The sequence below is a fragment of the Canis lupus genome, chromosome 32 (genome assembly GCF_011100685.1).
Source record: "Canis lupus familiaris isolate Mischka breed German Shepherd chromosome 32, alternate assembly UU_Cfam_GSD_1.0, whole genome shotgun sequence".
Lineage (NCBI taxonomy): Eukaryota > Metazoa > Chordata > Mammalia > Carnivora > Canidae > Canis > Canis lupus.
This window is the reverse complement of record NC_049253.1, coordinates 35,437,557-35,463,829: the sequence shown is the minus strand read 5'-3', so window position 1 is coordinate 35,463,829 and position 26,273 is coordinate 35,437,557. Positions and strand designations below refer to the sequence as shown.

General features: G+C 37.8%; 1 long non-coding RNA gene across 4 annotated transcripts; it reads right to left on the bottom strand.

Moving 5' to 3' along the window:
• Positions 1-1,070: 1,070 nt before the first annotated feature.
• Positions 1,071-26,273, bottom strand: LOC111093662. Of its 4 annotated transcripts, XR_005382919.1 has the most exons (5): positions 25,897-26,273; positions 22,287-22,400; positions 20,287-21,027; positions 9,171-9,315; positions 3,831-4,792 (listed from the first exon to the last, which is right to left on the bottom strand). It is a non-coding gene; the product is annotated as an uncharacterized LOC111093662 (long non-coding RNA). The 4 variants fall into 4 exon arrangements; XR_005382918.1 differs by lacking the exons at positions 22,287-22,400; positions 25,897-26,273 and having other exon boundaries at positions 20,287-20,601; positions 20,894-21,876; XR_005382917.1 differs by lacking the exons at positions 3,831-4,792; positions 22,287-22,400; positions 25,897-26,273 and adding an exon at positions 1,071-2,745 and having other exon boundaries at positions 20,287-21,886.

Genomic DNA, 26,273 nt, shown 5'->3' with positions numbered 1-26,273 from the left:
CGATTCCGGGACTCCAGGATCACACCCTGGGCTGAAGGCAGGCACTAAACTGCTGAGTCACCCATGCATCCTAGAGTGAAATTTTTAAAACAGAAATCATGCCATTCTCTGGCCTAGAACCCTCCATTAGCTTCCCAACCCATTAGACTGGATCTGGATCGTCCTCCTCTCTATCACATCACCTGCTCTCTGTCCACCCCACTTGCTCTGCTCAAACCACAGTGGACTGGACCATCTTCCCTCCAGCTCTTCACTGACCCCACTCCCATTCCTCAGATATGCATTTCCTAATAAATCAGTGTAAAGTCTCCTCTCCAAGATTTTCTGTCCCATCCCCATCTTATTTTCTTTTGCTTATTTTCCACACTCCTTAACTGTCCTGTATACCTCTGTGTTTACTGGTTTCCCCATGGGGATGTAAGTAGTCTGTTTCCCCTCAGTAGAATATAAGCACCTTGAATACTCAACATTTACTGATTAAATGAGTGAGTACAGTCCTGCGATAGCATTTGTTTTGAAAATATTAAATTTGTTCTCACTTGATTGATATATGAGTGAACAATGTGAGCATGATGTGAATTCTGGGTTTGCTTATCTGAATTTCATCTGTCATAAATACTGGGCATTTCAGCTGAACCAGGCTGCATAGGAATATACAATACATGCAACACATATTTCATGAGGTCAGTGAGCCACACCTGTCCTTAACTAGTTTTATGACTTTCCACCTGATTTTCAGATATATACAACGCATAAAGTTTCCGGAATCAACAATTCTAGGGTGTGTGTGGGGGGAGGAGTTTTTCCCACCAACGAGCAATTCTCTGACACTGGCTAGGCTCTCCTACAATTCAACTCAATTTTGATACCACCTATCCAGAATAGCATCAGATCCCACAAGTAAAGAGCTCAGACCCACAAGATGCCGTCCACTTCAGATCCAATCACAAGCCCAGTTTGTTCCCCTGTGCTTCTGAACAAAAATTCCAATGCCTCCCTTCCTCAGGTTGGCTTAATTTGTTAGAGCAGCTCACAGAATTCAGAAATCAGTTAAATCACTAGATTGCCAGTTTATTACAAAGGATTTGAAAGTGTGCAAATCAACAGCCAGATGAAGAGATACATAGGTGAGGTTCCAAGTAAAATGGAGCTTCTGTTCTGGAGTTTGGGGTCCAGCGCAAGGTACATGGAAGTGTTCTGGTTCACCAATACGGAAGCGAATCAAACCCTCTCCTTTTGGGGTTTCTATGGAGGCTTCATTATATAGGCATTACTGATTAACTCTTTGGCCACTGGGGATTGTTTGACTCCCTAGTCCCTTTCCCCTTCTTGGAAATCACCGAGTAGAACTGAGAGTTCCAACTCTCTAGTTATGTTTGGTTCTTCTAGTAGCCAGCTCCTATCGTTCAGTGTTTTCCAAAAGTCACCTCGCTAACATAAACTGTTGTGAACAACAAGACATTCATTATGCCTTTATGGCTCTGAGGTGATTTCAGAAACTGAGGACAATTGATTAAATGTTATGACAAAAAATGCTCCCATTGCTCTTATAGCTCATGAAATTTCAAGGGTTGTGGAGGGCTGCGAGCCACAAGTCTATATTTCTTAGAAATCACAATATTGAAGTCTCCCCCCTGAAGAATGTAAGCACCTTAGGGGAACTCATCTTGTTTAACATATTCACTAGCTTCTTTGGACCAAGCAATGCGCCTAGCACATAGAAGCACTCAAGGTTGATAGAATGAATGAATACAGTCAAGCCTGCTATAATGCTTGTTTTGAAAAACACTAGTTTGTTCCAATGCAATTAATATACAAGAGAACAATTTGCGCATGATGTGAAGTTGACATTTGCTTACATACAATTCATCTATGAAAAATACTAGGCATTTCAGCTGAGCCAGACTGCATAGAAATACACTATATATACTATACATACCTCATGTCAGTGAGCCACACTGTCTTCATCTTGTTTTATGACTTTCCACCTGATTTCAGATAGCCCTCTTTTAATCCTGTTATGGGACTGAATTGTGTTTCCTCCTTACATTCATATGTCAAAGGCTTAACTCCCAAGGTGATTGTATTTGGAGATAGAGCCTTCAAGGGGATAATTAAGGTTAAATGAGGGCATAAGAGTGGAGCCCTAATCTGATAGGACCAGTATCCTTATGAGAAGAGGCAGAGCCAACAGAGCTCACTCTTTCTCCTTACAAATACGCAGAGGAAAAAGGCCACGTGAGGACAACATGAAGAAGACACTTCTCTGAATGAAATTGCTTTAAAGTATAAATCTGAACAAAAATCAACATGGCTGCATGGATGCTTTGGCCAGGCTCAATTTTAAACTAAGTAACCTTTGTCCTTTCTTCCATAAACCTCCTCTCCTCCCATCTTAGCCTTTTGTTTCAGGAACCCCATGCCACCCTGAAAACAACTAACTATGGAGGCTGGCAGCACCTACACAATTCCTGTCAAAACCGGCTAGATCCAGTATTGGCCTATAACCCCCCAGCTCCTGGGGCAGGTTTGCAGTGTTTTTGAAGGCCTTAGCCTGCTGCAGCTTCCTTTACCCAGCAAAGCAATAAAGGATCTTCCTTCTTCATCCACGAACTCTGTCTTCATGTTGCATATTTTGGCTCCTGGGCACAGGGGTCCGTTTTTGACAGTATGTAAGCCAGGAAGAAAGTTTCTCCACAAACCATATCTGCCAGAGCCTTGATCTAGCTCTTTCAGACTCTAGATCTGTGAGAAAACAAATGGCAGACTGACACAAACCACTTGACAATGACTCACAAGCTACAACTCTACCCATGGCCTGCTCCCTCTCTTCCTCCTTTTGATTTCCTCCTCTTTCTTCTCTGCCTTTTTCTTGCTCTTCCTCTCTTTTCTCTATTGTTTTCCTTCATCTCTTTTATGATAAAAGTTTTGCCTCACTTTTTTTCTATCTTTCTTCTCTTTCTCTTATACAGAACACACTGGAAGCTTAAGTACAAGCAAAAATAAGACCCTTTTAAAAGTAAAATGCTGCATTCATTATAGTATTTAATGTTTCTTAACCATGTACTATGTGTGAACTCTACTCTCATTTTTATTCAGTTTCTATCCTCTTTTATGTATGTCTCATGAAGTTTTGAGTGCTTTACCCCCAATCCGAGTTTCTCATGGGTCCTGTGATTTTTATTGCACAATTCTGCATATTGCAGCAATTTTTAGAAATGCATATGTTGGGTTACATCAGAAACGACACTTTTATCCTTACAGAAAATTAGAATTAGAAAATCTTATTTTGCAGATGAAGCAAAAGATTGAGACATTGTGGGTGAGTCACATTGTGTTCATATTTACTGTGCCAGGCACACTTCTGTCTTGTAGCTTCGTTTTTTTTTTTTTTTTTTTTTTTAAGATTTTACTTATTTATTCATGAGAGACACAGAGAGAGAAGCAGAGACACAGGCAGAGGGAGAAGCAGCCTCCCCACAGGGAGCCCAATGTGGGCCTTGATCCCGGGACTCCATCCTGGGACTCCAGGATCGAGCCCTGAGCTGAAGGCTCGACCCCTGACTCACCCAGGAGTCCCTGTCTTGTACCTTTTGATATTAATCCTTATTTTTAGCATCAGCAACCATCTTTAATCTGATTATGTTCAAAGTAGGTTGTCTTTTTGTGGTGATATTTGCCTTGGCAAAAAGAAATAAGGATATGACTTAGCTAATTTAGGTCCACTGTCTGCTGCTAACAATGCAGTATGGATTAAAATTTTCAATGGTATATACTTATTACTGGCTTCAATACATTGAGTCAACAACTGCTTGAGCTCCATGCTTTATTTCGTTTTGTAGGTCAAATGAACATTCATTATTAAATAATACCAGTTTCAAATCATATAGGTCAGTAACCAGGTAAAGTAGCTTAATATATAAAAGACCATTTTATTATTGTTTTAAGGAGCCATGCATTTTATGTGAGATAGTATTTTTCAAACATGTACTATGTGCAGATCTGTAAAAATGACTAAGGAAGTCTTAATTCTTCCTTTGGTTGTTCCATGTATATTATCTCACTTCCTGTGTAAGTTCTCCAAAACTGGGAGCCATTTGTGTGTACTGTTCTGTGATGGGAAGAACTGAGACTGGCAGATGGGAGTCTGTGACCTGACATTAGCCCTGCCATGAATTAACTAAAAGGGCTTGAACATGTTAATGAGGCTTAACTTAATGATTTCTAAAGTTCTCAGTAAAGTGAGCAGGTGTATTAGTCAGGGTTCTCCAGAGAAATAACCAATAGGATATTTATATTTATAGAGATATATCTCTATCTCTATCCTTATCCATTTAAAAGATTTATTATAGGAATTGACTCATGAAGTTATGAAGGCTAAGTCCCATAATCTGCCATCCACAAGCAGAAGATGACTGCCCCAGCTCAGAGAAATTGAATTGATGCTCTCTCCACCTCTTTGTTCTATCTGGGCCTTGATGGATTGTATGATGCCCATCCACCTGGGGAGGGTTGTCTTCTTTACTCAGTCTACTGATTCAAATGCTACTCTCTTCCAGAAAGACTCTCACAGACACACTCAGAAATAATGTATTATCAGTTATCTGGGCATCCCTTAGCCCAGTCAATTTTACAGATCAAATTAACCATCACAGTTGGGTTTTCTACTGCTTCTCCTTCAGTCCACTTTCCAAATTGGCCACATTTAGAGCTGCCCTTTGTTCAGACTATAAATGGTATCATGGAGAACTCTGTTCTTCCACCAAAACTCCGGAGACTTCTGCAAGCTTTCCTAGCAGGTAAAGAGGAATAAGAAAAAGAACTTTTCTAAGAACACATAGTTCTTGAAACTTTTGAAGATGTGTACCCAAGAATGAACAATCTAACAGTTATAGACTACTGAGAGAGGAAGAGAAGATGCCAGTAAGATATGGCTAGTTCACTCAAGATGGTTAATGGGGTGAATACAAAAATTAACAAATATTTCTTTATTTCCTCTGCTGCTATAGGCCAGCTGTCAAAGGTTCCTTTAACATTATTCCGTTCTGGAGTAAGAGCTGATGAGATTATTCCAGTGTAAAGATAAGTAAAACCTTTAAATTCCAACTAGATTTAAATATTGTTTTCAACTTCACTCTCAAAATAGATCACGTATCCTAGTGTAGCTCTCATTAACCTACTGATATATAAGCTCATTTCTCTTTTAAGATTCTTTTATTCTGACAGTGAATTCTTTCCAACTGAAAAGAAGGGGATAAAAAAAAAATCTAACAGCTAAAACATGAACGTGACAAAAAAAAAAAAAACAAGGCAAATACATATATGTATATACTAAGATACAGCAAGTTGGATTAAGTTGCTTCCAAGGCACCATCCAAATCTAAGCTTTTACAAAATATGTAAAACTTACTAGTTGTAAACATATTGATTGACCAGCTGCTACGTTGTAAACTAGAATTTATGTCTTTTGTTCAAAATCTTACAGAAGTGGAAAACCATGATATAGCCCTCAAAGGAACGCCCTTGAGATGTGCTTAAATATTGCAGTGATAAGCCACACACCCCATAGTGAGGTACTCATTCGGAAAACTCGTGATCTTGTCTCTGGGAGAGCCGATAGGACTAATTGTCCACATATCTTGTGTTGAAGAAATGAGAACACTATTGTTATCAACAACAACAACAAAATGAGCAAACTGATGAGTTCTACAAAAGATGGTCTGTTTTGCCTTTAAAATACAGTAGGGGGCAAAGGAAAGGGCACTTTAAGAAAAATGACACGCATATTTTTAGCAGAAGTTATGACCACTCATGTGACTCAACACAAAATATGTCACATCTCCATAATAGCTTCATGCTTGCTATTGTGCTAATTGAACTATGTACTTCTGATGCATTCCCTATTCATGTTAAGTGTGGGTAACAAATGATAGAAGTCAACAGTCACGGCAATTGGACATACTGAATATCTTTCTTCTGTGACTCTGAGTCAGTCTCCTCAGTGGATTACTAAACACATTCCAGAAATCTCATAAGTTACTACTGGTCTAAAAATGGATATAATTAAAGATGAGTAAACCTACCGCAGAGTTTGATGTAATCTTTTAGGGTAATTAACACAAACTATTTACAATGGACTTTTATTCTACTTTTCTAAAGATTGCATATATGTTACTACAAGTTCATATAGCTTGCCATTACAAAAGTGACCCCCCTCCCTAACGTATACATGCAAAGAAAGCAGATGCCTGCATTGTAACTGTTCTATAGGAGGTAAGATCAGTACCTCTGGTTGGAACTTTGACCAGAGCCAGGTGAGGATATGGGAATCCTTCACAGATTTCATGACTTTAAAGATTTACCAGTAGACACCTTTGGGTTTCAGAGTACTGTGCTCTGAAGTAATGACTTCCAAAGTCTAAGATCTGATTGTCTCAACTAAGGCTGCTTTTATTGTTATACCACTAGCTGCTTTCCATGGTGTGGGGAGAGATGGCTCATTCCAAAATTCTCCTTTTCACGTCTGAAAGAGTGTTATTAAAATCTGGAAAAAAAGTTCCTTTTCTTGCTTTTGCTGGCTTTCTTTTAACTCTAACACTAACTTTCCATAGTAGGGCTTTCTATTCTATGTGGACTTAATAAAACAATCTATGAAATAGGATAGACACTTCTGAATAATTCATTTTATCTTTTCTTTTATAATTGAGCATTACTTCTTAGAGGCCCAGTGCTCTCACATTATTTCTGTAGCCCCCCACAACTGCTTCATGTGAGTAATTTTCTCCTTTGCAGGTTGATGAAATTGAGGCTGAGGGATTATATCAATCTCCTCAGATCACAAGGCAAAGCTGAGAACCAAATCGGGTTTGTTTTTTTTTTTTTCCCTGTATTCCAAGCTTTGGTTTGTACAGCATATTCATTCTTGGAACTCTGTTACGTATTACACAGTTCAAAACCTAAATTTTTCCTTCTCTATAGAGATAGCTGTGGGGGTGCTATAGGGTTTGGAAAGAGCAAATGGTCAGATGTACATTTGCTTCTCAGAGCCTACTCAGGGAGAGTACATGAATTCATGTGCTGGCATATACGAGAGATTCTTCAAGCACTGAAGAATAGCATGACAAAATGAGAGGCTAGCCATGGAGTCCAGATATTGAATTGACCTGCTTTAATTACCCTATGCTCTTAGAGGCGCCCATGGGATCTTCAAATCCCTTTCTGACCCTTGATGCAAAACACGGAAGTTTTCTTTCCATCATTACACCCAGAGTTATGCCTAGATGTCCTGTCATATCAGGGATTAAAATAACCTTTGGCTTGTTTTTATTACATCAAAGAAATAGAAAACAAATTGGAGAAATCAATAGTCACAAAAATTCAAATCCTGCCTTTGAGCTAGTTTAGTCTCACTATAATTTGACCTGATTACAAGTTAGGAGTAGTTGAGAATATTTTCCTTTTTTTGTAGCTGTCAAAATTCAGTTGATACATCACAGATCCCTAAAGCTATGTAGGGAACTCTTCCCTTAATTCCATCCGCTTCATTTCTAAGCATCTATAATAGTCACACAGCTGGGTTCAGTGAGAGTTCTGCTTGCCATGAGCGTGAGATCATGCCCTGAGTAATTACAGTGAGCATGCAGTGAAAATATGTGTGAGTATAATGTCAGGAAATCATGCAAATTTTATTATCTTCAGTGAAGTGGTAGCTGGTAGAGAACTTGTCAGTATTTGCAACTTGAAGCCTCTAATTACCTTGATTTACTTGTAGTACCATTCATAACCTTGCTGCTGTGCTGTTCCTGACAGCACTTTTGCATTTTACAAGAAAGGAATAATGCCACATAAATAATTTAAAAACAATAAATCATTTAGAGTGGCTTTAAACCAAGACCTAATGCAGTAGCTGGCTGACTTCTTGCTGCACTTGACAGGTAGCTGGCATGCAGAATTCATCCGTGCCTTATAAGTATTTACTTTTAAAATTCACAAATCCAAAATTGGGTTGAGGGGGAAAAATGAGACCTAAATTCCTTTCTCCTGAATAGTCAGTCCGTTTCACCGTTTTGAGGCCAAATATGAAACAGAGAAATTAAGTTCTATATAGGATAGTTCTATTTAAAACACAGATGTGCTGAGTTATGCTAGTAGGTGAGTAATTAAGACTGATTCTCCAAGCAGAGCTGGCTGAGTGTTGGAGGAGTATATAAACATGCCTGTGGCACCATACCCACTCCCACCCCCACCCCCACCTCGACCCGAGCTGGAGGGAAAAGACTGGAAAGGTTGGGGAGTGGGGATAAGAGAAGAAGCTGATATGTCACCAGCTCCCACCTACTCTCAGGGGAGGACGTGCTCTTTCTCTCTGGTCATCTCTATTCACATAAGACAAAGCAGATAATGAAAAGCAAAAACCCATGGAGAAAAGCTTCTACTTAAGAAAAAAGGTAGGACTGCTTCCATTATGCCTGAGGGAGAGCTGGGTCTGCCAGCTGCCTTTGGACAATTGAGTTCCTACTGGGTGCCAAGCAGGTCATTATCTCTTTTAATCCTCACAACAATTCTCTGAGGTAGGTATGATTATCCCCTTTTATAGATAAGGACAAAACCTGAGTTAGATTAAGTAATTTGCCTGAGATCACCAGCTAGGAAGTGACTATCAGAATTAAGTCTGAATGGGTCTGACTCAGGCAGCACCCTCCCTGCATCCCCTGCTTTGTCACACCCACCGCTCCCACAAACCTGACTTATTCTTAACTCCACGTACAAATCCATGTATATGTTTGACATTTAGGCAGTCCTGGGTACATTCAGAATGGTGGAAATGTCCCTCTTCGCCCACTCCAGAAGGGCCCCCCCCTGCAAACATCTTCTGTGTAAATAACTCACAGAGGGCAACAGGGCACACAGATGGCTTGCCTGAAGTGGGTGACTTCATCTCTCCTTTGTACATTGCTTCCCCCCCCACACCCAGGGTGATTCTCCCTAAGTTCCCAGCTACCTCCTTGCCCTCATCATGTTTCTCTTTCAGGGGAGACTCCCCCAGACCTGTGAAAACCCCAAAGTGATTTTTCCTTCCCAGATGCCAACATTCACATATTTATTTCCTTGGGCCAATGGTCTCAAAATGTTAGCCTGCATAAGAATCACTTGAAGGTTTCTCAGCTCACCTTGCAGCTCATGCTCGGAAGTGGTAGCAGTGGGATCTTAAAAGCAGTTCCAGGCTGGGATTTTTGGATGATATTTCTGGCTAAGCCTTGTTCTCTGATGCTGAGTGATTATTTGGGCTTACATAGGTCCCTAATAGATTCTGTGCTTAAAAAAAAAAAAAAAAAAGAATCACTTGGAGGGATTACTACTATCTTGTGAATTAAAGATGTGAAATGCTCAGGCCCATGGTAGGCTTTGGTAAATGCTGTCCTTTTTATTCTAACTTTTAGATGTCCTCCTTTTTTCTGACTTAAGTTTAACCATGGTGTTTCTAGGCTTTGGGCATCAGTTTCTATTTACCAGCAGCAGGTTCCTCGAATTCATGCATTCACAAGGAGGAAAGTCCTGGGGGGGGGGGGGGGGCAGGGGGTTACCTTTTATTTGCACCATGTGAGAAGGCAAATGTAAGATACTTGTGCCCTCTCGTGTCTGCGTGGCATGCTCAGAAGACCTTGTAGTCTAACTACGGTTGTGCATCATTTACGGGAAAATATCATTTCTTTAGAAATGTACTCGGTTCAAATGTCTTGGAAGTGTTTCGAGGACAAGAGAGTTGTTCTTTAAGAACTGAAAGCAGGGGATCCCTGGGTGGCTCAGCGGTTTGGCGCCTGCCTTCAGCTCAGGGTGTGATCCCGGAGTCCCGGGATCGAGTCCCACGTCGGGCTCCCTGCATGGAGCCTGCTTCTCCCTCGGCCTGTGTCTCCACTTCTGTGTGTCTTTCATGAATAAATAAATAAAATCTTAAAAAAAAAAAAAAGAACTGAAAGCAAATGGCAGAGTTCAGCTGGTAAAATCTGCTAGAAGCTTCCTAACGCTACTGAGAGGCAAATTGGTTTGCTAGAGGTTAGGCACCCATCAGAAGGGAAGCAGGTGCAGACTTGGGAAAGCTAGCTGCCAAAGAATCTTGCCTTTGGTGGGGAAAGATTGCTATGGAGGAAGGAACCTGGTGGGTTTTTACCAACTGCTCAGTGAAGTGGTTCTCAAAGTGTGATCCTTGGACCAGCAGCACCTGAGATCTTGACAGCATGCATTTTCTCTGGTTTCACCCCAGACCTCCTGAATCAAACTCTGGGCATGGGGCCTAGAAATATGTATTTTAGTAAGTCCTTCAGGGGATTCTGATGAACAGGAAAGTGTGGCAACACTGGTCTAGAGCAAGTTTTCTCAAAGGAACCAAAAGGGAAGGAACCAAATCTCTTGACCTGAGATTTTAGCGGTGACTGGTCTGTCATTGCCATTATAGTCATACCTAAGGACAATGAAAAGCACCAGGAGGGCAGAAGTCCAGGTGATTCTCCACCCTGGCTGCACATTGGAATCCCTGGGGGCACTTAAAAAAATGCCATTCCAAGGAGATTTACACCACAGAAACAAACAACAAAAACCCCAGACGGCTAAGACCACACCTAGGAAAACCCACTCTGGATCCTAGCCAGTCTTATTTCATTGTTCTGAGGTGGGAAACCAGGGGTCCTTATTTTCAGTGGTTCCTTAGAGGACTCTAATGCCATGGCCTGTGTTCAGAATTATTGTTGCAGATACTTGAAGTTTGGAATACTGGAAAACTGAAAATACCATGAGGGAAGTTAGTGATATTCTCTTAAAAGCACAGTGTAACGAAGTTTGGAAGATAACCGCTGCCATTTAGCTGGGTTATCAGACCTGTCACACTTGGGAGACCCTATATATCGCAAGGTCACTGCCATTGTTCCCACTGGGAACTCTTAACAGCCTTGATGGGTCTGTTTGGCCCACACACAAGTGGCTCACTGCCCTTTACAACAATCCTCTGTATAAGGGGAAGGTAGGGAAGGTCATGGAATAAACTTTGGTGTCATAGTGAGAAAATCCATGTTGGACACCTGCCTTGCCACTAAGAACGTAGAATAACTTAAATGTTCTGTACTTGTTTATTAATCTCTTCCACCCAATAAGCTTTCCTCCAGCTTGAAGATAAAAGCTTTACTCATAGTTTCTTTTGTTAAATGAAAAATGGACATTTGTACATTTTGTTATTAAGAGACTACATAATCAGTGTACCACAGATCTCAATCCTTGAGTCTTTTTCCTTTGACTTTTTCATTTATTAAAGTTAACCTTTCACTTTTCAGTAAGACAGATGCTCTAAGGGAAATGCAGAAATTGCCAGAATTATCCTTACACTATGAACTGAGAATGTCCACTTTACCTCTTTCAACTGAAAAAATCACAAATGCAATCACAGGTGCAATCTGTAAAGTTACCTGTAAAGTTTTGATAAAAGAAATGGAATTTGCCATAGAAAGTTGAAAAGATTCTTTAACTGCCTTTTAAAAGCTGCCTTTTCTTTTTTTAGACTACTGTTAGACGTGCTTACATTGGATTTCATGATTTTTTTTTTATTATGAAGCCAACTTATAAGCCGAGAAGGGCTTGGCTGAAGCACAGTCCTTTCCTCCCATAAATGATGCTCCAGATCATATGCAATTCTGAGCGATATCATATGAAGCGTATCACACAATTACTACGGTCTATTCATCATGGTTGGTTTCAACTGCTGGGTTTGGAAATCAAAGAAGGATAGGTTTTAAATGGAGTACTTAGGATAGATATGGCCTCTACCTTTATTGCTCCTGTACTCTATCCTTTTTACATTTTAATGCTATAACTATTCTTTCTGCTATATATAAAAGATCTCTATTTCCCCTGTGTATCTCCCTCCCATTCTTTCCCTTTTTCCCCCTTACTCTAACATATCTCCAAGAATTATTAAATCAGAAAAGCTCATTTGAGACTTTCATGTAAACTTTCATTTTTGTCGAGACACAGGTCAACCAATAATGCCAGTTTTCATTCATATGCTTTTAACCAACCTTGATACACATATGTGTCTATCAATACAACAGATATGCTCATGTGCACACATATATACATACCCCACCATCCCCTGCACTGCACACTTTTGCAGCCTCAATAGAAAAGCCATTTCCTTCTCTTTCACTGATACATGGTCTTGGAGGTAGTCAGGTGGGCCAGGACTACATGGTAAAATGGGAAGGTATTGGACTGGAGGAGACAAGACCTCCTCTAGTTAAAGATGTACAGCACTTTTTAACTAGCATGAAAGAATAACCAATTGAGATATTAAAAAAATCTTTTACATAATTGGCAGATGGGATTGAAAAATGATATTGTGATTTAGTAAACAGAGCCTATACTGCACCTCTCTCATTTGGGTCTTTGTGGCTTGTGCAAGAATATTTTTCAGTTATAATAGCTATTTAAAATCTGGGGCGCCTGGGTGGCTCAGTTGGTTAAGCATCTGTCTTCAGCTCAGGTCAAGATCCCAGGATCCTAGAATCTGGCCCCGCATCAGTCTCCCTGCTGGGGCGGGGGGGAGGGGGGTGTTTCTGTTTCTTCCTCTCCTTCCTGCTTGTGTTCTCTCTCTCTCTCTCAAATAAGTTAAAAAGTTAAAAAATCAAATAATTTTGCTCTCGCTGATATATTTTAAGTATTGATAACAATTATTTAATACATTGTAAACTATGTTTTATCTCCTTTTCAATCTCCATGTATATTTAAAATGCATGTTATATACTATGTAATATATAATATATGTAACCATTATATAATCTATTATATATAATGTATTACATGTTATATGTAATCTATTATGTATAAATCTAATGCTATTTCATGTTGATAAAGGAAGACTACTCATGTAGAAGACAGTTTGTGACAGAAAACTAGTAACAAAAAAGACCCTAAGTAGAAGAATTAGTATTGAATTTATCCACAATCAAAGGCAGTTATAGTCCTTTTTTGAAAACAAACTGAAACCCCTACAAATCTTACTGAGTATTTATAAGGTGAATGCTTTATTCAGCAAGAGAGATGCAAAGGGTATATATCAAAGTAAATTCTCAACTTTGAGTTGTGAAGTGTTTCAAATACATATTAAAAATTTGACAGGTAGAGTTCCTTTATGACATAATTTCTGTGGTTCTTATGAGACTTAGGGAATTAAATACCTAAGAGACTTCGCAAATTCCATTTTATACCTACTGACACTCAATCATACATCTTGTTCTCTTTTCTTCTATCATATATGGATATAAACAAATTTCATGTGGGAGAAATTTCAAGCTGAGAAAAAAAAGGTTGGGTGGATCAATAGGTATGCAGAAGTATAGGTAAATGGGTGAGAAATACTTGACTCCCCTAGCCAACGTCTCCATACCTTTTGAAATCAACCCTATTAATAAAAATTTGAGTCCACATTAAAACAAATTTTTGTAAAAATTTTAGATCTTTAGGGACACCTGGGTGGCTCAGTGGGCGTGATCCCGGAGTTCCAGGATCGAGTCCCACATCGGACTCTCTACATGGAGCCTGCTTCTCCCTCTGCCTCTGTCTCTGCCTCTCTCTGTGTGTCTCCCATGAATAAATAAATAAAATAAAAATCTTTAAGAAAAGATTTTTAGATGTTTAAAATTTTTTTTAAGTTTTTTTTTTTAAAGATTTTACTTATTCATGACAGACACACAGAGAGGCAGAGAGAGAAGCAGCCTCCTCGCAAGGAGCCGGATGTGGGACTCAATTCTGGGACCAGGATCATGCCCTCAGCCAAAGGCAGACGCTCAACCGCTGAGCCATTCAGGCATCCCAACCATAGTGCATTCTTACTGCCCTTAATTATAATTAAATGTGAGTATAAGACATACAAATTAAGATAATTAGGCTAAGAACAGGAGTAAGATTCAAAGTTGTGATGCCTGAGTGGCTCCGTTGATTGGGTGTTCAATTCTTGATTTTGGTTAGGTTCTCGATTTCAGGGTTGTAAGATAGAGCCCCTATGTAGGGCTCTGGGCTGGGCGAAGAGTCCACTTGGTATTCTCTCTCTGCTCCTCCCCACCAAAAGATTGAAAGTCTATTTGAGAACTATGTGTCAAGCACTGTGCTAAATTTTTCTGTGCATTTTTTCATCTCATCCTTTAAAGTACTTCATAAACTAAGTACTCTTTATTATGTTTAGCTTACACTTAAAGATAAACAGGCTTAAGAGATTTTGTGATTTACTCAAAATGACATAGTCACAAAAGGGTGGATCTAAGATTAAAAGTCTGATGAAGATTAAAATTCAGATCATTCTGGATAGCAGCTAAGGCTCTGGATTCAATTCTAGATTGATTTTCTTACCTTTTTACTAATAAGGATGCTCCAGTGCTTCACTGAGATGAAAATCAACAGCATTTCAATACACTTTATGGGGGCATGTTCGGATAAGTCATTTGTAAGTAAGCATTCTTGTGGTTTGCTTTATTATGAATTAATGATAACACAGGCTATCAGCTCTGCCAAATTTTAATATACATTCAATAACTGTTTTTATAACAGTTAAACCTTTGTCTTAAAAAATGTGAGTGGGGAATTGTCAAAAATATGAAATACAGCCAGCCAGACTAGAACACGAATTGCTTAAACTTTCCCTGCAATTATATATATTTTCTTTATACAAGCACACAATACAAACAATCTTAGCATACTGCTGACATATCACAGATTCATCTATTTCTTTCTGATGAGGGATTTTAACTTTCCCTTAAGCAGGGCATCTCTCTGTCTCTGTCTCTCTTCTAACGTCCAGATAAGACTCCTTAGAAGAGATACTATTTTCTCAGGGGAACTTCATGATCACCCTCCTTGCAATATTCCTTGGTCCTGGAGGCCACATCCTAGGGTCAGTGGGTTGTCCCCTGAACTTGGTCCCCTCTGTGGTAACACACTCTGACCCATCAGCTGAGTTCATTTAATGAGTGCCTCAGAAACATAATCCTAATGAAGACAGCCATACGTGAATGAAAGATGGATTTTGCACCAAGTCAGAGAGCCATGCTGAAAGCCTCAGTGTTCATGGAATCTGTTATATCATTCTTCACTAATTTTTATTGCTTTGCTATCAGCCTTGTGCCAGATGCTGTGTTTTTATTTTTACTCAGTGTGCTGCAAAGTGATCACGGGAGCAGTTTCCTAATTAGAAGGGAAAAGTAACTGTTAAGTGGCAAGTATTTACATTTTAAGATATGGGGGATACACATATTTAAAGTTTCATTGGTCTTTTGTGGACAGATGTTCTATTGCCTTATTTATATTAATACAAATGTACTGTACAGTGAGTGATATGACATTGCTCTTCTGTACTTTTGATTTCTGTGTAAAATCATTTTATAAAGAAATTTGTCTTATTTTATTGAATCAAAGACTATGGACCCTGTGATTAAGTAGTAGAATCCTTTCAAAATAAGTGGTATTACATTTCTATATTTGAAGAATGGCAATATTTTTACTGTGAAGAAGTAAAGTATCCAGAAAAAAACAATTGTTCAAGCAATTTATATTGAAGAATAGAAAACAAAAATTGGAGAAATGTTTTATCAGAGATCATCATATATTAGTAAAAAGCAGATTTTTTTTTAAAAGCAGATTTTGATAAAAATGAAAAATCCAGATAATTGTCTAAGTTCTTACACCTGGACATAATACATTCAATTGTTTCATTTAATGCTAAAATATTGTAAACTATCATTTAAGAAGAATTCCTAAGAAGTAAAATGATTTCTATTTGAATACAGAAAATACTAAGGAATCCACTAAGGAATTGCTAGAACTTGTGAACAAATTTAGCCAGGTTGTGGCAACAAGATCAATATATAAAAATCAATATATTGTGTGTATATATGAGTTTATAGTCTACTATATACCCTTGCAATGACCAATTCAAAAAGAAAATCAAGAAAAAAATTTTGGGGTGCCTGGGTGGCTCAGTCAGTTGGGTGTCCAGCTCTTGATTTCTGCATGGATTATGATGTTGGTGTCACACAGTTGAGCCCTGCAATGCTCTGGTCAGTGTGGGATCTGCTTGGAATTCTCTCTCCCTGTGCCCCTTCCCCTGTGAGCTCTCTGTCTAAATGGATAAATAAAATCTTTTTAAAAAATCTTAAAAATAAAACAATTTAATTAAAAAAACCATCAGAAAGAATAAAATGCTCAGGAATAAATTTAACAAAATACTCTGAAAACTACAAAATATTTTTTAAAAGAAACGAATAATCTAAGTAAACAAACATATTTTGTGTTCATGAATTGGAATTAATGTTACTAAGATAGCAAAATTCCCCAAACAGATCTATAAATTCAACATAATCCCTATCACAATCCCAGCTGGCTTCTTTGTAGAAACTGACACACTGATCCTGAGATGCATATAGAAATGCCAAGTATCCAAAATAGCCAAAGCAAGTTTGAAAAAGAAAAACAAGGTTGGAGGACTTACATTTCCCAATTTAAAACTTACTACAAAACAACAGTAATCAAGATGGCATAGTATTGGCATAAAGATAAACCTATAAATCCACGGAATGGAATTGAAAGTCTAGAAATCAACCCACATAGCTATGATTAATTGCTTTTCAAGAGTGTCCAAGACCATTCAACATAGAAAAAAAGAGTCTTCGCTGAATGGCACTAGATCAACTTTATTTCCACCCTGAAAGGAATGAAGTTGGACTACTACTTCAATATTGCATGCGAAAATTAATTTGAAATATATTAAAGACCTAAATATAAAAGCTAAAACTCTAAAGCTCTTAGAAGAAAGTATAGAGATAAATCTTCATGAGCATGGATTTGGCAATGGTTTCTTATACAACAAAAACGTAAGCAACAAAAGAAAAAAATTAAACAGACTTTACCAAAATTAATTGTTTTTGTACTTCAGAGGATACTATCAAAAGAGTGAAAAGACAACTCATTAATGAGAGAAATTGTTTGCAAATCATATATCTGATAAGTGGCTAATATTTAGAATACAGAAAGGACTCCTATAATTCAATACTAAAAAGGCAACCTTTTAATAAATGGGCAAAGAATATTAATAGACATTTCTCCACAGAAGTCATACAGAGGCCAGTAGTCCCATGAAAAAAAATGTACAGTGTAATTAGTTGTCAGGGAAATGCAAATCAAAACCAGGCTGAAATACACTTTACATTCTCTAGGGTAGCTCTAATAAAAAAAAAATCAAACAATAACAAGTCTTGGTAAAGATGTAAAGAAATCAGGATCCTCATTATATGGCTGTTGAGAATGTCAACTGGTGTAGACATTTTGGGAAGCAATGTGGCAGTTCTTCAAAAAGTTAAGCATGTAGTTACCATTTTACCCAAGAATTCCACTCCTAGTATACATTCAAGAGCAATAAAAACATAATCATGCAAAGATATGTGCACCAATTTTCATAAAAGCATTATTCATAGTAGCCAAAGGGCGAAAACAACCCAAATGTCCATCAACTGATGAGTGGAAAAACAAAATGTGATATAATCCATATAGTGGAATATTATTCAGCCAGAAATTTAAAGTACTGATATAGCTATAACAGAAATGGAACATAAAAATATTAAGCTAAGCAAAAATTCACCTCATATTATGAGATTCCATTCATATAAAATGTTCAGAACAGGCAAATATATAGAGACAGAAAGAAAATTGTGGTTGCTTACAACTGGGAGAGGAGTCTGGGTGGGTGGGGTGATAACTAAAGGCTACATGGTTTCTTTTTTGAGGTATAATAATGCTCGGAAACATGTTGATTGGTTGCACAACTCTTAATATACTAAAACCACTGAGCTATAGACACTCTAGGTTTGTGAATTGTATGTTATGTGAATTAAAATTCAATAAAATTGTTGCCAAAAAAGTATTATTTCTGAAGCAACAGACATTTTTAATTTTAAGTATCTAGACCATCCAATGAGAATTTTCCAATTATATTTGTGCAAAATAAGGAAACATTTTTGACTGTTTTTTGAAGGGAACTTTATTCGGTCTGAATGAATAAACATTTAATATACTTTCAAAGTTCAGGTTCATTTAAACTTTGAGTTTGTCTCTTATTAGCATTGTGAAGTTAATGGTTGCAAAGGTCAAGGGATGTGAAATTGGAGAACAAATTCTTTAGACGTTTTTCTTTCTTAAACAGGTGCATCCTATCTAGAGAAACAGTTGCTGTAACCCTTATATCCATTTTTTTCATAATATCTCAGTAGAAAATACTATTTTCAGAAAGTATTGTCTTGCCAGTGAGTTATACATTTACAACCTATCATTCTTGCCCGACTATGAAAATAATCTTAAGGCATCACTCCAGAATCCTAAGAGCTGGTGCAAGAGCCAACTGTGTTTGCCTCTCGTCTCTCTTTTGCCTCTGAGCCTTTCTACTTAATAAATCTGAAAAAATGTATTAGTCACAGTGGTTTTGTGTTCTGCTTTCCTAAAGCTCTGTTCTAAGCAAGCCGTTTCACTTCTGTACTAAAATTTCCCTCCTTTTTGCCATCTTTCACCCTGGGCTTTTCCAGACCTAAAATGTCAAAGTGTCAAGCAGATGGAATTACATTTGGAGCATTGGTTTGGTAGAGAATGACTCCATGCTTTTAGGAGATCTGTAGTTGTATTATTTTTAAAAACAATGCGCTGTTAATAAAAGAGTTACTGAAACCAGTCCTCTGTCCCAAGTAACTACTGTGTTTAGATAAAATATTTGATACTGTAAAGTAAAAATCAGCATAGGCCATTTGTTGAGATACCTAGGAAGTTATAGTAGGCCAGATTTTTGTTTAGTAATTCTCTAGAATTGGTACACTTGGATATACTTCAATTTTTTTTTTTTTTTTTTTATATTTGGGCTAAAGAAGCTAAAACAGCTAAACTTTTACACAGTTAGAATGGCTTCCTTCTTGCCAGGGTCATCTTGTTATACTCTTGCAAAGAACTGACACTAGAGTTCCCTTAACTAGAAGTGCACAAAAACACATTTCTGTGATTGGGAGGGGAGTCTTCTCATTTTTCCCCTTCCCTTCACATATTGGCTTTTGGACCTATAGGATTGTGATTACGTTTTAATGCTTTGTAGGATACGACAAGGGAAAACATGAGTACTGCCAAACAACCCACTGGGAATCAAGACTCTTTCACTTTCTCTGGTTTGGGATAATAGTTCGTCATTCAATAAATATTTATAAGCTAATTCTACATGCAAGATACTACCTAGATGTCTAACCTCATTGGATTTAACTTTTTTTCATGCTCGCTTTGGCAGCACATATACTAAAATTGGAACGATTTCAATTTTTTTTGTCTGTAAAATTAAACATGATATTTAAGCTATAAACTAGATTTTTCTGTGATCCAGAGAGCAGAGGTTAACACATTTGACATTTCTTCCAAAGAGATCACCATTTTTACCAGTATTTATACACTTAAGACAATACTCTCATTCGCTGAGATGTTCCCTGTTTTTCTAAATAGTGTTAGTAAAGTCTTGTACATGTCTCGAACTAAAATGAAAGTCACTCTAAATGAATATTATGGACACGTGTGTATAGCACTATTGTCCCTCCCAGTTTGAGGAGTTAAATGGCTTAAAGAATCTGCCACCCAGACCTGGATCCCTTCCTTTTAGCTAGCTGGGATTCCAGAATTTCCTATTAACAGGGCCTCCACACTGCAGGTGTATGGGGTGGATGGGCCAGAGTCAGAGCCAGATGAAACCTTTACACTGGGTGTCCATAGCATGTGCATCAGGAACAAGAGAAGAAGGGAAAGTGGACTCCCGGGCCATGCAAAACTTTGAGGCTGTGGGCCTGGGAGTGGATAGGGACTATTCTTTATAAAACATTCTCCTACGTGCATGTTTCCATGGTTGCTACTTCTATTCTGCAAGGAACGCACATTTGCAGAACAAATTAATTGTAAACCTGGCCCAAATGGTCAAGTTGGTTAAAATAAGCTCTGCCCCTCCTTTGTTCATCGATCAGTTATATTGGTGATTTCTTCCCACCATATCCTCCCATGGTTATTATGGCCTCTTCTTAGTCCTTGCACTGCCATGGGCCATCTACCTGGTCTGGGCCCTCTCCTTTGGTGCTCCTCATTCCTCCTTATCCCAAATCAACATGGAACATTTGGTTCCAGAAAGTACTGCACTGCTGTTAAGTAGCTTACTTATTTAATTAAACGTATTTTTGATGATTCACTTACCAATAAATGTGTTCTTTTTTTCAGGCAACAAGAGGCTTAATCTTGTTAAAATCTACTGCTCAGAAGGCATGTGTAAGGACAGCAGCCTCCAGAGTGAAACAAAAACTCAGTACATCCTAGGCTTTAGGAATTCAAATCATCTGGTGAGGATCAGTCTTGATACTGTTCCCTGGGTCCCTTTGGCGTTTGCTCATTCTGGTTAGTTTCCATCACTTTTGTTACCATCAGTCCTGAGCCACTCTCCTCTGGGTCATGTACAATTGCTTGCTGTTGGTGGGAGGAAAACTTTTGTAAATACTTCTTTCTTTCTTGGTACTAAAACGGAATAAAAGGGAGACAGATTACAAGAATCATGAAAATCTTTCTTACCAAGCACCATGTGCTCTGCTACAACACAGTTGTTGAAATCAAAGAAACCTTGAGCTCAATAATCATGGAGGAAAACAATTATTTCAATAGGAGAATGTAGGAGTGGTGGCTAGGAGGATATGGATTCTAAAAACAAAGTTATTTTAAGGAGCAACACTAATGATCCTGGGTTGGAATCGCAGGTAGGCTGCAGTGGGAGTTGTCTGGCAGGCCTCATGCCCTTCCCACCACACCATACCTCCTTTGCCTGGAGGTAAAGCTGTTTTCTTCAGGGCAAAGAGGCAGCCTGCTTTCAGGCTGGGGAGATTCAGGCAGGAGCGCCACCCACAGGAAGTCATGCTAAATGCATTACTCAGAGAAAGATGAAGCAACCTAGAAGAAAAATTCAGGTCAGAAGCAATGGTCAAGGTCATCCTGGAAAAGTAGGGTGAGATATCCGGCAGAAAGGCAAAGTTAGATTATAAACTGAAGAATAACAAATGTCATCAGCAATTTAGAGGTTAGAAACTGGGGTATCAATGAGGACAATTGGTTCTGGATCAAGAACCTGACCAATGATTGGAAACAGTGGTCATCTAATGTCAGGCATACAGACCTCATGGGTTTAGGATCTTATGACTTTAAGTGAAAAGTAGAAAACATGGTTTCTGTTTTATGCAGCTCATTTCTCTCAATTAACTTCGCTGTTTAACTATGACTTGAAGGAAGCTGTAATTTATTACCAGAGTCTCTCGTTAGACAAAAAAAAAAAAAAAAAAAAGGAGTTACAGGATTTGAGAATGGTTCCCAATTAAACATAACTAGACCTTGATTTCCTAAAATCTAAATCAGTGCTATATTGTTATATGTCGGCTTCTCAGGAAAATTGTCTTAGTTTTTCTTGACCTAACAAAAGGCTAATTATTATTTTCTGTCAGTATCCAAAGACTTAAATAAAAATTTTATTAGCCTAGAAAAGCTATTAATTAAGGTCAATTAACACGTGGAGGAACAAGTCAGTTATGTGATCATGTATACTATAATGGTCGATAAATTATATAGGCCTATAATAGAAAATGTACAAGTATTTTATAAAAATAATACTTTGCTCTTGAATATTTATGCAGGTCAAACTTTCAGAAATCAATAGGAGTTTAAATTTTATTTTTGAAATTACTTAGGTTATTTTTAGTCTTATTTATTTTTAAGATTTTATTTATTTATTTATTTATTCATGAGACACACAGAGAGAAAAGGAGGCAAAGACACAGACAGAGGGAGAAGTAGGCCCCATGCAGGGACCCCGATGCGGACTGGATCCTGGGCCCCAGGATCACACCCTGGGTCGAATGCAGGCACCGAACCGCTGAGCCACTGAGGGATCCCCCTATTTTTAGTCTCTTTTAAATTAAAAATTAGATTCCCCCCTGTGTATTAGTAATTATTTGGAAATTTAGAGTGATTTAGTTTAATCAAAATGATTGCCAACAGTCTATTGTTGTAGTCATGATTCAAGGCAAATATTAGATTTTTGATTGAAGTAAAGGACAATATTCTTAAACTACATTTTAAGAAAATTTAGGAATTTATATCATTCTTTCTGGAATGCATAATCTACTGGGAAACATTATGAAGGAACAGAAAGTACAGACCTGTTTTTCTCTCCAGAGTAGTTATCAGAAGAGGCTTTCAGAGTACTTTACAATCAATTTTTATTATCAGTCCTTTATAAAAACCTTCAAAAATCCAAATAATTGACTCATAAACTAAATAGCAAATGGAAAGGGGAAAAATTAAGAAACATAGTTCATTATGCATGGTATCATAAACAGAGGCCTAAGTTACAATTAATGCATTCAATTATAGATAAGCATGTATACATTTTCAAGTTTTGGTCTTTACTAAAACTTTATCACAGACTCACTCGCAGCCATTCCAGTTGTGTTGCTGCCAATCATGTCCTCTGTCTCAATGTTTTAGAATGCAAATCAGAGACATTAATGCTGATGTGCCCTGGGAGAAAATTCTCAAAGAAATTTGAAATTCTGAGGACAGTAATAATTTTGAAAAGATAAAAATGTGGGCTAGCAATCGTCTATTTGAATATGCATATGATAGATATTCTGAATGCACATGGAAAAGAAGTTGTTTTAGGAGAAAGGTAAAACAAATCTGATAGAAATGTTAATGATTATAGAAAAGACAATGCCTGGAGATGCTTTAATATGGTCACACAAGTACATATTTGTGTTATGTCCATTAAAGTAAGTGTGCATGTAAAGTACTTACTGCTGAAACACCAGAAATATTTACTCTTTGTTATCGAAATCAATATTTTTTGTGTTCCTTTGGCTAATGTTAACATCATTTTGGCAAATGGTAGTAGGGGCTGTTTATAAAAGCTTTTAATTTTTTTTCAAAAATAGATTCTGAGATAGTAATATTTTTGGTGTTCAGATTATTTGGCTAGGGTTAGCTTTAGTGATGTCTGAATTTTCCTAAAAATAATATCTATCTTACGTGTTTTTACATTTCAAAGTGAAACTGCTATGTAGAGATGGATGTACTAGGTGTGTAGGTGGGAGTGGTCATCCAGAGAGTAGAAAGAAAGGGGACAATTTTGAACAAGAAAAAAGATGTGGGGTGCCTGGGTGGCTCAGTGGTTGAGCATCTGCCTTTGGCTCAGGTTGATCCTGGGGTTCTGGGATTGAGCCCCACATCAGGGAGCCTGGTTCTCCCTCTGCCTCTCTCTCTCTTCTATCTCTCACAAATAAATAAAATCTTAAAAAAAAAAAAACATGTGAAACAGGCTTTTATTTTTTTAAACAAGAAATCAGACACACTGTGACAACATGGTAGTCTTGCCAAGCATGCTGATATTTGTGGATATAAAATAATTTAGTACGATAATGTGTTTTCTTTCAGCAAAGTGCATTAGAGGGTAACAACTCCACTATTTCCTCTTTCTTCTCAGACTTCCTTCAGGTTAGACCCAAACTCTTACAGAACATGAATGTTCGATAGCATATCACAGAATTGTGAAGCTAGATGAGATCATAGAACTTATCCAACTTTACCCCCTTCTTGTAGAGAAGACAAAATTATTTTCTGATTTCTTAAAACATAACATGCTTGCATTCTTTAAGTCTCTTATTCATGCATGGAATCATTTTTTTTCACCCATGTTCCACTTTGTATCTTGCAAACATTTTTATCATGTTGTATAACTTGTATATCATGTTGTGTAACTTGTATAAAATTTTATTTTCCTCATTTATTTCCAAAGTTGTTTCCCCAAATCTGCTAGTTCATCTCTTCCTTCACTCAACCACCTACCAGTCCAGGCTCTCTGGGTCTCCCATCCCTAAAATTTAAAATCCTTGAAGACAAAAAGGACCAGGCTTTATGTCTTGTACCTTTAGGGCCTACTTAGCACAGAGCCTGATCTGGTTATGTTATATTGTTGCTGGGTGAATCAGTTTTACCTTTGTTTTGATGAGTAAGAGCTAATGGGAGAGATGGATCAAAATGTCTTTTATTGTGATTATTGTGCTTAATTTATCTGTTATCAGAGAATGTTTGATATCCTGGAAAAGCAGAGCCAAGTACGAGTTAACTAGCTCTTAATGGAATGGGCATCCCATCCTTTAATGCTTCTGAATCTAGAGAAGCTGGTGAAGTCTAGTGATCTCCCCCCACCCCCCAACCCCTTTTCTGTATTGGCTTAGTTATAACTGGGGTTGTGTTATTACAAACCCCAAAATACTTGAATATCTAATGAGCTCTGACATCGTCCTCAGAGGCTAGAAAAAAAACAGTGGTTTAAAATAGATCAAGCCTCTGCTCTTAGGAATTCTATAGAGGTCATTGTGTATTTTAGAGGGCTAAATATATTCCTCAGAGAGGCAGCCTGTTTCCACCTTGTATCTGGGGTTTTAAAGATGTCACTTTTTATTTTCTTCTGAAATATCGCCTGAATTTATTTATCTTCAAGTCAGTGCCTCATTATTTGAATTTATTAAGTACCAGCAAGTTTTCATTAAAAATCAACCACATTGATGAATTTCTTATTTTGAGCAGGCGAAAGTTTGATCTTAAGTAAAAAATCTTCTGAATCTTACTCAGGTGTAAAAAGTATGTATTAAACTTGAACTCAAGTTGCCAAATCACCCCTGGTCAGCTTCTCACTTAGCATATTATTTCTCCCACTGTTCCACACATCTTGCACTGTAATCAAATTTACCTGGACAATACTGTGTTTTCTTACCTCAAAACTTTAGCACATGTGCTTCATTCACATGGACATTTATTTGGTGCTCCATATCCCTGTCTCAGTAGTTCCTATTTACTACAAAGTCCATGTTATACATTAAATTTTTGTCAGATCAAAAAAAAATTTTTGTTGGATTTCCCTGGTAGAAGTGATTTTTAGCTGCTCAGGATTTGCATAGTGCTTCAAAAACATCATCTTACCTTGTGTTGTTATATTCATATTGTAAAGGACCTTTCTGAAACTTGGGTGCTAAGATTTAGGTTGTTTATATTCCTCACACTGAGTGTAGTGCCTTTCACCTAGTAGTTTACAAAAATGAAGGAGTAAAACATACAGGAGACATCTTGCCTATACCTTATTATATGTGAGACGGTCATAACAATGAGGGGAGTAGAAACTGCTCTGGGAATATGTAGGAGAAAATTAACTACTCAGGCAGAAGGAGAGAACTAGTGTGGAATGAAGGTCTAAGAGGAGGTAAATCTCTTCCTTTGAAGCAACAGGGAATAAGGAAAGAATTGATGTGTGAGTAGGCTTGTATATTTGACTAAAGGATATTTAATCTGATGACTTTTACTTCATTTGTGGAGTAGAAGTTAAGATTATCTTCTTTGAGACAGGAGGATGTAGGATAAAAGAGAGATGAGAAAATAGGAAAAGCCATTGTAGAAAATCAGTGAATTGAAGGAAAAAACACAGTAAGACAGTGGGGACAGTGCTGAGTATGCACTTGAAATTGGTGACTTTGCATTGACAGTGCTCTATTTCCATGTGACATTTTCTGAGTGTTTGGCAATTCAAGGGAAGCGGTGTTTTAGGGTAGAGCTGGATTTCCATTCAGTCAAACAAGTTGAGGGAATTTTCAGTGAAACTGTTAGAAAAAACTTAGAGCCATTAAGAGTCCAAGTTTCCTTCTGTTCCAAGGAGATGGTTGTAGCTATGATGTTTATCATCTATCCCATAGCACAATAGTAGTTTTCAACTCTTACCAGCTGTTGACACCCATCAACCCCACTCCTGGGAGTAGTTCGTTCTTTCTCTCTTCTGGATCCTTCCTCTTATACACTGGTAGATATAGTAAGAAAGGAGAAAACTCGGGTGTAATGGCACATTTATACATCGTGTCTCCAGACGGAAGCTGTGAAACCAGAACTTCAGCACTTTGGAACAACTGAGAAAGTGTGGAAGTCTAGTAATCTCATCACAAGAAATATCTTAAATAAATTCAATGTCATCATTATTACAAAGCACAAAAGAACTCTCCGTGGCTGACGTTAAGCAATAGTCCTCATCTGCAATCCAAAGAAACTGAATAAGCACTTGGGCAACATCAGACACAAATCTCTTATCTTATTAGTGCAAGCAT